We start from the raw sequence: 8071 nt of genomic DNA on the forward strand, positions 1-8071 counted from the left end.
GCACCGGCCCCTCACACAGATACAGCTCCCTTTCTTTAGGGGGCAGTCAGGACGCGCTCCCCGTCGTCTCGAGGCTTCTCGGAGACCTCCTCGCTGAAGACAAACGCATCCGTGCATGAGGAACTCTGGTTTTACTCCACTTACCGGTGAGGCCACAAGGCTCAGAGCAGTTAAGTGACTGGCCCAGAGTCACACAGCTTGTCGACAGTGGGACGGGGGCGCTAATCAGGTGCTCGCAGCCTCCGTGGCCTTCACCACGCGTCCTATTCTGTCTAGCGTCTGCCCCACAACTTCCACAACGGCCTGTGGAGATTTTTACTTTGAATTTGGGTTTCCCAGGGCCGTGAAGCCATTCCTGGGAGAGTCCATTAGCCTGGATCCCCACGGACAAGCGGCGTTTAGGAACCAGGAGCTCAGGTCCAAAAAGGACCTTGCAACCAAGGACAGAGCGCGTGTGGCTTGGACAGGTGTGTGGGGGATGGGGGATGGGAATATCGGACGCTTTCTCCCCCCAAAACTCACCGATTCATGGTTTTGCCTGCTGCCAGGGTATCTTATTTTGCCTTTAAATTTACTTCTATTGCCTTTGGCTATAGGGAAATCAACTCTCAAGAAAGTTGCCAGGCGCCCAGGGAGCTCACCTGGTTAAGGGTCTGCCTTCGGCTCAGGTCATGATCTCAGGGTCCTGGGATCGAGCCCCGCATCGGGCTCTCTGCTCAGTGGGGCGCCTGCTTCCCCCTCTCCTCTCTCTCTCTCTGCCTGCCTCTCTGCCTGCTTGTGATCTCTCTCTCTCTGTCAAATAAATAAATAAAATCTTTTAAAAAATAAATAAATAAATAAAACCAATTTTATCTTTGCTTCTGTGCAGGGTAGCCACTGAGAGCGGCAAAGAAGATGCCCGAACAGGGGAGGCTGGTAGTCAGCTGTCCGTTTGTCCATCTCAAGCAGCTGGGGTCAGGACAGGTGGGGAAAGGCTGGTAGGACAGACAGGAAGGAGAAGGCCCATCCTTCCCTGCAGCTGCCCGAGCCGCTGGCCCAGGGTCGTGGGCTCCAGGGCTGGGCTGCAGAGCTTGGCTCCTGGACCCGAAGTCAGAGAGCAGCGCCCCACGCCGTGGGTCTCCACAGGGCCGTCTGGCTTGCAGGGCAAGCTGGAGTGAACATCTGGCGATCGCTGGAGCCCACAGATGTGAGCAGGAGATCGCAAGCAGCTGCCTCTGGACTCAGGCCGGGCACCCTCTTCCTGGAGGAGGGCTTTCAAGGTGGTGCAGACTGGCTGGGCCTCAGCTTCCTCATCCAGGAAATGGGACAGCAGCACTTCCCTCCTTGTTGAGTTCAAGTACATTCATCTCAGCAAATGGTGGCAAATATTACAATCATCACGCCATTCCCCGGGTCCTAAGCTGATCGCATCCAGTGCCTCGTGCTGCCATACGCGTTACCACAACCTGGGGAGCTTAAAGCTACAGCAGTTTATTCCTGCACAGTTCTGGAGGCCAGAGTCTGCACTCAGGGTGTCAGCAAAGCCGTACTCCCTCTGAAGGCTCGAGGGGAGGGTCTTTCTTGCCTCGTCCAGCTCCTGCTGCCTCGGGATGTTACTGCCTCAGGGCTGCCTCCGGACGCGGCCTCTGTGGTCCCGCGATGTCCTTCCCCGTGTCTCCGAGACTCTAACCCCCTCTGCCTTTCCCCGGTCGGAACAAGCAGCGCTGGATTAAGGATGCACCAGGAAGTGGGGGTGAGGATGGCGCTGAGCCTCCGGTCTGGGCATGGAAGGACAGAGGCGGACGCAGGTTAAAATAGGAAGAGGCTAAGTTTGCCTTGACTTTGAGGCCCCATCCGTGTGGGCACGTTGAATGCGCACGTGGATATGAGTCTAGAATTTGGGGGAGAAATAAAAATCTCACTAAGTAGAAAACGGTTTGGGCGAAAACGTGACCCTGTCCCAGACCTGCAGGGAAAAACAGGCAGACTGCCAGTTAGCCAGACAGCCGTGCCCCGAACCTTCTAAAGGCCAATCCCAAAGGCCTGTGGCCAAGGGCCCCCCTCGGAGAAGGACGTGGCCACCTGAGGCAGGGGACACGTGGGGTGACCTGCAGAGCTCCCATGGCACACCCGCCAGTTGGCCCGCCGTGCACACCCTCCTGGAGCTCCGTCCCTTCCCTGACCTTCCCGGTGCTCCTCCCAACGTCTCCCGCTCACCCTGCCTGTCCTCCTGCTTCTTTGCTCCCGGCTTGTCCCATGCAGCAGACCCTTCTGTCCCACCTCCGGCCCGAGACTAGCCCAGTGCCTGCACACATACAGTCCGTGTGGACACAAGCACGCATGCACGCGTTTCTGGAGACCGCTTACCAGACGTGAGCAGAGAACGGGGACATTCGCAGGGACCCCAAGGGCCCCGGCTGACAGTGGAAGGGCTGACAGTCACCAGGAATGTGACAGCTGCGTGGGCTGAACCAGGAGCTGTCGGTCCTCTCGGCCATGGTCAGGGGCAGCTCCACTCCCGCAGAGAGGCCGCTAAGCACCTTCCCATCTTCTCGCCTTCTAGGGGTGCCCGTCCACCGCCCGCACCTTTACCAGCAGCCTGGGGCCCCGGGACTGCAGAAGGAATGATAACCCTTGGAACAGGGTTGTTTGTTTATGTCATGGACCACTGATTGTTGCCACTTCCGAAACCCCAGGAGCCTTCAGCTGCAGGGGAGAAGGCCTCCCAGGTATCCGGAAGGCTCCTGAGCCTGGGGGCAGGAAGGGCGAGAGGGGCAGTTTCTTGGGGCCGAGTGGGGATACTGCGCTGTCATGCTGTGCCAGTGTGACTTGCTTTTCCCCAGGTGGCAGGAGCAGCCTCTGAGCTCTGCAAGTTTCCCTGGGGAACCAAATCTGTAAGGTTGGGCATGGCTACCCTGGAGAGGCCATTCTGGGGTTCCTTCCCAAACACAGACATGGACACACACGCACACCGGGCAGGGTGCAGACCAGGGGGGACTGTAGCAGCCAGCACCTCCCCTTGGTGACAGCATGCCGCACTCCATTTGCAGCAGATATGGCCAGTCCAATTACCTGGTGGGCGGGCTGCCTGGGCGCTCTAGCTGGTCAGTCCCGGGGGAGCCGGGGCCCCATGGTCTGCAGCGAGCTGTGGAGAATGGAGAGGAGGAGGCTGTGTTCATGACAGAAGCCCACACTCCCCGAGCAGCACCAGCCGACTCGATCGCTCTTTAATTATCTGGAATTAGAGGGCCATCCTCGCCCGCTTTATGTTCTGGTGGAGGAAATCGGGGCATCCGTTAATTACCTGATCCACATGTAAAGTGTCACACATAATTTTTCCAGAGCCAAAGGCTCCTGCTTCCAGATCTGCATCATCTCTTGGTAATGACGTGAAGTGAGGGGGAAGAGGACGCCGCGCCCGGGTCCGGCCGGCAGCAGCTGCGTGGCGGCCGAGCGGAGGGCTTCACCCAGGATCCCCGAGCACCAGACCCCGTGGCTCCTCCGCGGCAGAGAAGGAGCGAGGGGTCCAGACGCAGAACTGAGTGTTTGCTAAGGGACCACTTTCCATCGATCAGAGTCTTAAGTAGAGAAGTGACTGGAAATGGAAAGCAGACCATGGAATACGCTGAAGCTGCAGGACAAGGCATGTAGGTTGGGTAAGAAGAAGGATTTCCCAACGGGAGGGAGAATTCGGGCGCGCGTACTCTGTCCGGTGGGTGTTTTGTGACCGGACTGGGGAGAGGTTCCCTGTTGGGAGTCACAGCCATGCAGCGAGAGGACCCGATAATACGAGGTCACGGCCTCAGCTCTAGCTTTTGGCGCATGTTCTGGGGGCACTAGGGGTGGGGGAGGAGAGGAGGGGAGAGACCGAGGAAGTCGGAGAGACAGAGACAGAGAGACGGAGAAGGGGACAGAGAGAGGGAGACGCAGGGGTCTATTTGAGGTCGTACCTTCCGTTTTGTCAACTAGAAACATCTTAGCCTTCGACCAGGTCCCCAGGGGCCCAGCCATATTCCCTGGCGGCCTCTCAGACTACCGAGGGCTTCCCACCTGCAGGAATAAGCACCGGTGCGTCTTTCCTCTGGTGAGGACCCCTGCCCCAACCGCAGGCAGGGGTTTTCCTTCTGGGCAGACAGAGGGAGCCGAGGAGGACGGTGATGAGGCAGTGACAGTAGTGGGTGCCAAGTCCCTGTAGCTTCCAGAGCTCCCCCACATCATCCTACTCCTGACAGTTACCCTGTGGACATGGCTTATCCTCAAGCCCCATTTTACAGAAGAGAAGGCTGAGGCCCAGGGCCACACCTTGAGTAGGTGGCCAAGCTGGCCCAGGTGCCCTGACTGCAGCCTGGGCTGGCCCACAAGGCCACGCGGCCACCCACCAGAAAGCACTGGGCGTCCCTAGTGCTCCTGGTAGGGGGGTGTGGAGAGGGAAGGGGAGGGGAGGGTTGCTGTGTCCTGGTGTCGGGAGCTGCGCCCCCACGTGGACACTTGCCTCCAATGCCCCCCACTCCAGCTGCAGTCTTAGCCCACTTACGGACCGACTTCCTGGGCGGGGCACGTCTACAGTTGAGGAAGGTCAAGTGGAAACTGTTGTCTCTTCCCATCCAAGGCTTCCCAGCCTCTCCTGCCGCCCAGAGATGAGCCAGACGGCAAGGGCAGCGGCCCGCGGGGTTGTCCCGGGTCCGGACACCGTCTGGTGGAGCCGAGTACCCTGCCTCCTCCAGGATCGACCCTTAGCCCAGCCCTGTGCGGGGAGCATGAGTTTCCTGAGCAGCTGCTAAGACACGGACGCACGGCCCCCATTCCAGGGTTTTCGGTAGGTTCGGGGTGGGGCCCTGAGCCGCCCGGGTGTGCAGCCAGGCTTGGGGATCTCTGCCTCCGAGTTCCTGGACAAGGACGGTCCCTCTTCTGTGCGGTGCCTCCCCAGAGGGCCCCCTGGCCCCCACCACTGGGATGTGCCCTCGACACACCGGAAGCCTCTTTCCTGCCTCGTTCCCCTCCAGCCTGACTCAGAAACTTGTCTTCTCTCTGCTTCCCTGGTCTCGGGGGTCTGAGTTGGCCTGTGGCCCGAGCAGCTAGTGTGAAGTGAGGAAAATCTTTCCAGTGGAAACGTGTTGTGGCCGGCCGGCCCGGGACAGGCGACGGGGGTCCCTTGTGGCTCCAGCACAGAGCTGCTCCTGCTCTGCTCCCCCAACCCTGGCTCTAAAGCTTTACAGAGTCCCCAGACAGCTGGCACAGGCTTCTGGCACATTTGGGGGGAAGCGCAGTCCTTCTGCCTTGGGTGTGTTGTGAGGACACCTGGTTGAGCCCATCCCTCCCATTAGTTGGAACTTACGCAACCCAGGAGAGAGGGCATTGTTAGAAGAGGCAGCCCAAAGGACCAGAAGCCGATGTGCCCAGAGAGAAGGCAGGTGTCCTGCTTGGATCCCGGGAAGCCGGACAGCTGGCACGGGTCTGGCCCAACCTGGTGCCCATCGCGGGCTCACATGGCTCTCGGCTCCGGTCTTGGCAGCCAGGCAGCCCAGCCAGCCACCTCCTCCTGCGCCCGCAGTCACCCCCGTGTGCCACCGCCCAGAAGAGCACACTTCCCGGGATCCGACGCCTGTGTGAGGGGCACCGCCCTCTTCTTGGGGGGCCTGATGAGAGGACCCCGCAGCTCTCTGCTGCTCCCTTCCACACCCTGGTCCTCGGAGCCCCCCAGGCCACTGACGCACCCCTCCTGCGGGCCATGCTTCCTTGAGGGCGTGTGTCCAGGTTTCCTGGCAGCGCTGGACACCCGGTCTGGGGTTTGCTGGCAGCGCCCCCCACCCCGGGATTCCCACTGCATCCAGGACAGGCCACCTTCTGCCAGCCCCTTGCCCGGAGGGCCCCGCCTTCCCTGATACACCTGCTGGGGCTGAGGCCGGACCTGCCTCCGAGGGAGGGGGCGGCTCCCGGCGATCCGCACCCCTCCCGGGTGCGCTCCCCCTCCCCCCGCCCCCCCAGATCTCCCGCCTCTCCCTCCCGCCCCAGCGTTTCCCCCTGCACGGCATCTCCCTTACATCTCCTGGAATAAAACAATTCTCTTGTGCCACCTAATTCCCCCTCCCGACAGTTTCAGGCCATGATATTAAATAACGATAATCACAAGCCGCTCTTTGTTCCGTCTTCAACCACCGCCTGTTCAAGGTCACAGGCCCCTCCGCTCGGCTTAGATAAATCTTCCCCGTCGCTGAATTCTGACAAACCCCGGGGCCGCCGGCCCTTTGTTGTAAATTCTTTGTTTGAAACACGCGAGCCGCGCGAGGCGCCTCGTGCCCGCCTCTCCACCTTTGCATATGAAATCCCGGCGCTCCCGGGAAGGGCAGGGCAGGGGAGGGAGGGCTGGGCCTCGGCCCGCCCCAGCCCTCCCCTCCCTCGCCCCTCCCCACCCCTGCTCAGCCAACCCTGGAGGGTCCGCGGTGGGTGGCGGCACCTCCTCCTTCGTTCTCCGCTGCCTGCGGGTCCTCGTCCCCTTCCCGGAGAGCCCGTCTCTGCTCCGGAGTCATTTCTTCTTCGTAACCTGATTAAAGCAGAAGGTGTCATCACGGCCTCCCCCCCACCCCCACTCGAAGCAGAGCCCAGAGGGCAGATGGGGATGGTGGAAAGCTCCAGAAGGGAAGCCCGAGGGCATCGTGGGGGCTGGGAGGGTGGGGGGGTCTTCTCCCCTCCACCCCTGGACCCAGCTGGGCCCATGCTTGCTCAGGACACACTCCGTGCCCCCATTACCCTCGGGGACAGTTTTTATCCCCCTCTCCTGCGGTGGTGGGTTGGATAGTGTCCCCCCAAAATTCACGTCCACCCCAAACCCGAGGAGTGTGACCTTCTGTAGAAGAAGGGTCTTTGCAGGTGGGATGAAGGTGAAGAGGTCCTAAATCCCGTGAGAATGCCTTATAGGAGACAGAAGGTGGGGGCAGAGGCCAGAGGATGGTGCCTCTAGCCACAGAGCACCGGGGACTGCGGGGGGGGGGACAACGACCCTCAGGGCCTCCAGAGGGAACGCCCAGTCTTCTGCCCTCCGAAAAGAACACATTTATGTTGTTCCACACGTCCCATTGGTGGCACTCTGCTTTGGTGGCCCCAGGACACTAACTTAACCTCTTTCCTTCCCTTCAGGGAAGGGACCCTTCTGCAGACAAGGCCAGGAGGGGCACCGACCCGGGTGTGAGTGCTGGGACTTTGGGCATGAACAGCTCAGGTCCAGGAATGGGGGGCCTCCGCCGGCCCCCCCCCCAGATTCCCGGGCAGAGACAGGACGGAAGCTTGCCAAGAACTTCACACCCCTCTCCCCGTCACAGGAGAGTGGCCAGGGAGGCTGAGGGCCCGGTAAGGACAAGCATTTTACTGAGGGGTGGAAGGGAGAGTGTGGGGGGACGGACGAGCGGTAGAGCTGGGGTAGAGCTGTCGCTTTGAGCCCCCGGGGACGGCGTCACTTTAAATCCCCTGGGAGGCGGATGCCAGGATGGAACTTGATGGGCTGGGGTTGGGCTGGGAGAACTGCGTGCGGAGGGGAAACAGAAGGGCCAGGAGGAGACCCCGGGAAGGGGGAGGCAGAAGGAAGGCGGGCTGCGGGAAGAGAGCCCCCGATTACCGTGCAGTTAGAGGGGGCCTGGCTGGCCGCGGGGGGCCCAGAGCAGGGACTGGTCTTAGGAGGGCGGGCTGGGGTGCCCCCGCCTGCTCCGTGCCCAGACATCTGGGAGCCACTGGGGCAGCATGGCCTCATGAGTGGGTGGGAGCCAGGGAGGGAGGGGAGGCTGTGGGGCCTCCTTGGGGGGGCGGCCGGGGACTGGCACCAGCATCCGCCCACCGCCCGAGGCCCGTGGCTCCAGGTTCCCCTGTTGCCGCTGTTGTTTCTAGGCCCTTCCTCCTCTGGCCTCCCTCAGCGTTTCAAGGTCTCCCCTCGCTCCCCACCATCTCCCGTGTCTGCAGAGGGAGGCCAGCAAACGGGCAGTGCTGTCGCCCAGGAAGGGGGTCCTGTGTCTGCAGAGGGAGGCCAGCAAACGGGCAGTGCTGTCGCCCAGGAAGGGGGTCCTGTGTCTGCAGAGGGAGGCCAGCAAACGGGCAGTGCTGTCGC

General features: G+C 61.4%; 1 long non-coding RNA gene across 5 annotated transcripts; it reads right to left on the reverse strand.

Moving 5' to 3' along the window:
• Nucleotides 1–1454: 1454 nt before the first annotated feature.
• On the reverse strand, nt 1455–5932 carry LOC132003765 (uncharacterized). Of its 5 annotated transcripts, XR_009400300.1 has the most exons (7): nt 5315–5932; nt 4514–4723; nt 3930–4029; nt 3284–3574; nt 3052–3124; nt 2347–2592; nt 1455–1757 (listed from the first exon to the last, which is right to left on the reverse strand). It is a non-coding gene; the product is annotated as an uncharacterized LOC132003765 (long non-coding RNA). The 5 variants fall into 5 exon arrangements; XR_009400303.1 differs by lacking the exon at nt 5315–5932 and having other exon boundaries at nt 2347–2612; nt 4514–5301; XR_009400301.1 differs by lacking the exon at nt 5315–5932 and having other exon boundaries at nt 3284–3610; nt 4514–5301.
• Nucleotides 5933–8071: the final 2139 nt, after the last annotated feature.

The sequence above is a fragment of the Mustela nigripes genome, chromosome 16 (genome assembly GCF_022355385.1).
Source record: "Mustela nigripes isolate SB6536 chromosome 16, MUSNIG.SB6536, whole genome shotgun sequence".
NCBI lineage: Eukaryota > Metazoa > Chordata > Mammalia > Carnivora > Mustelidae > Mustela > Mustela nigripes.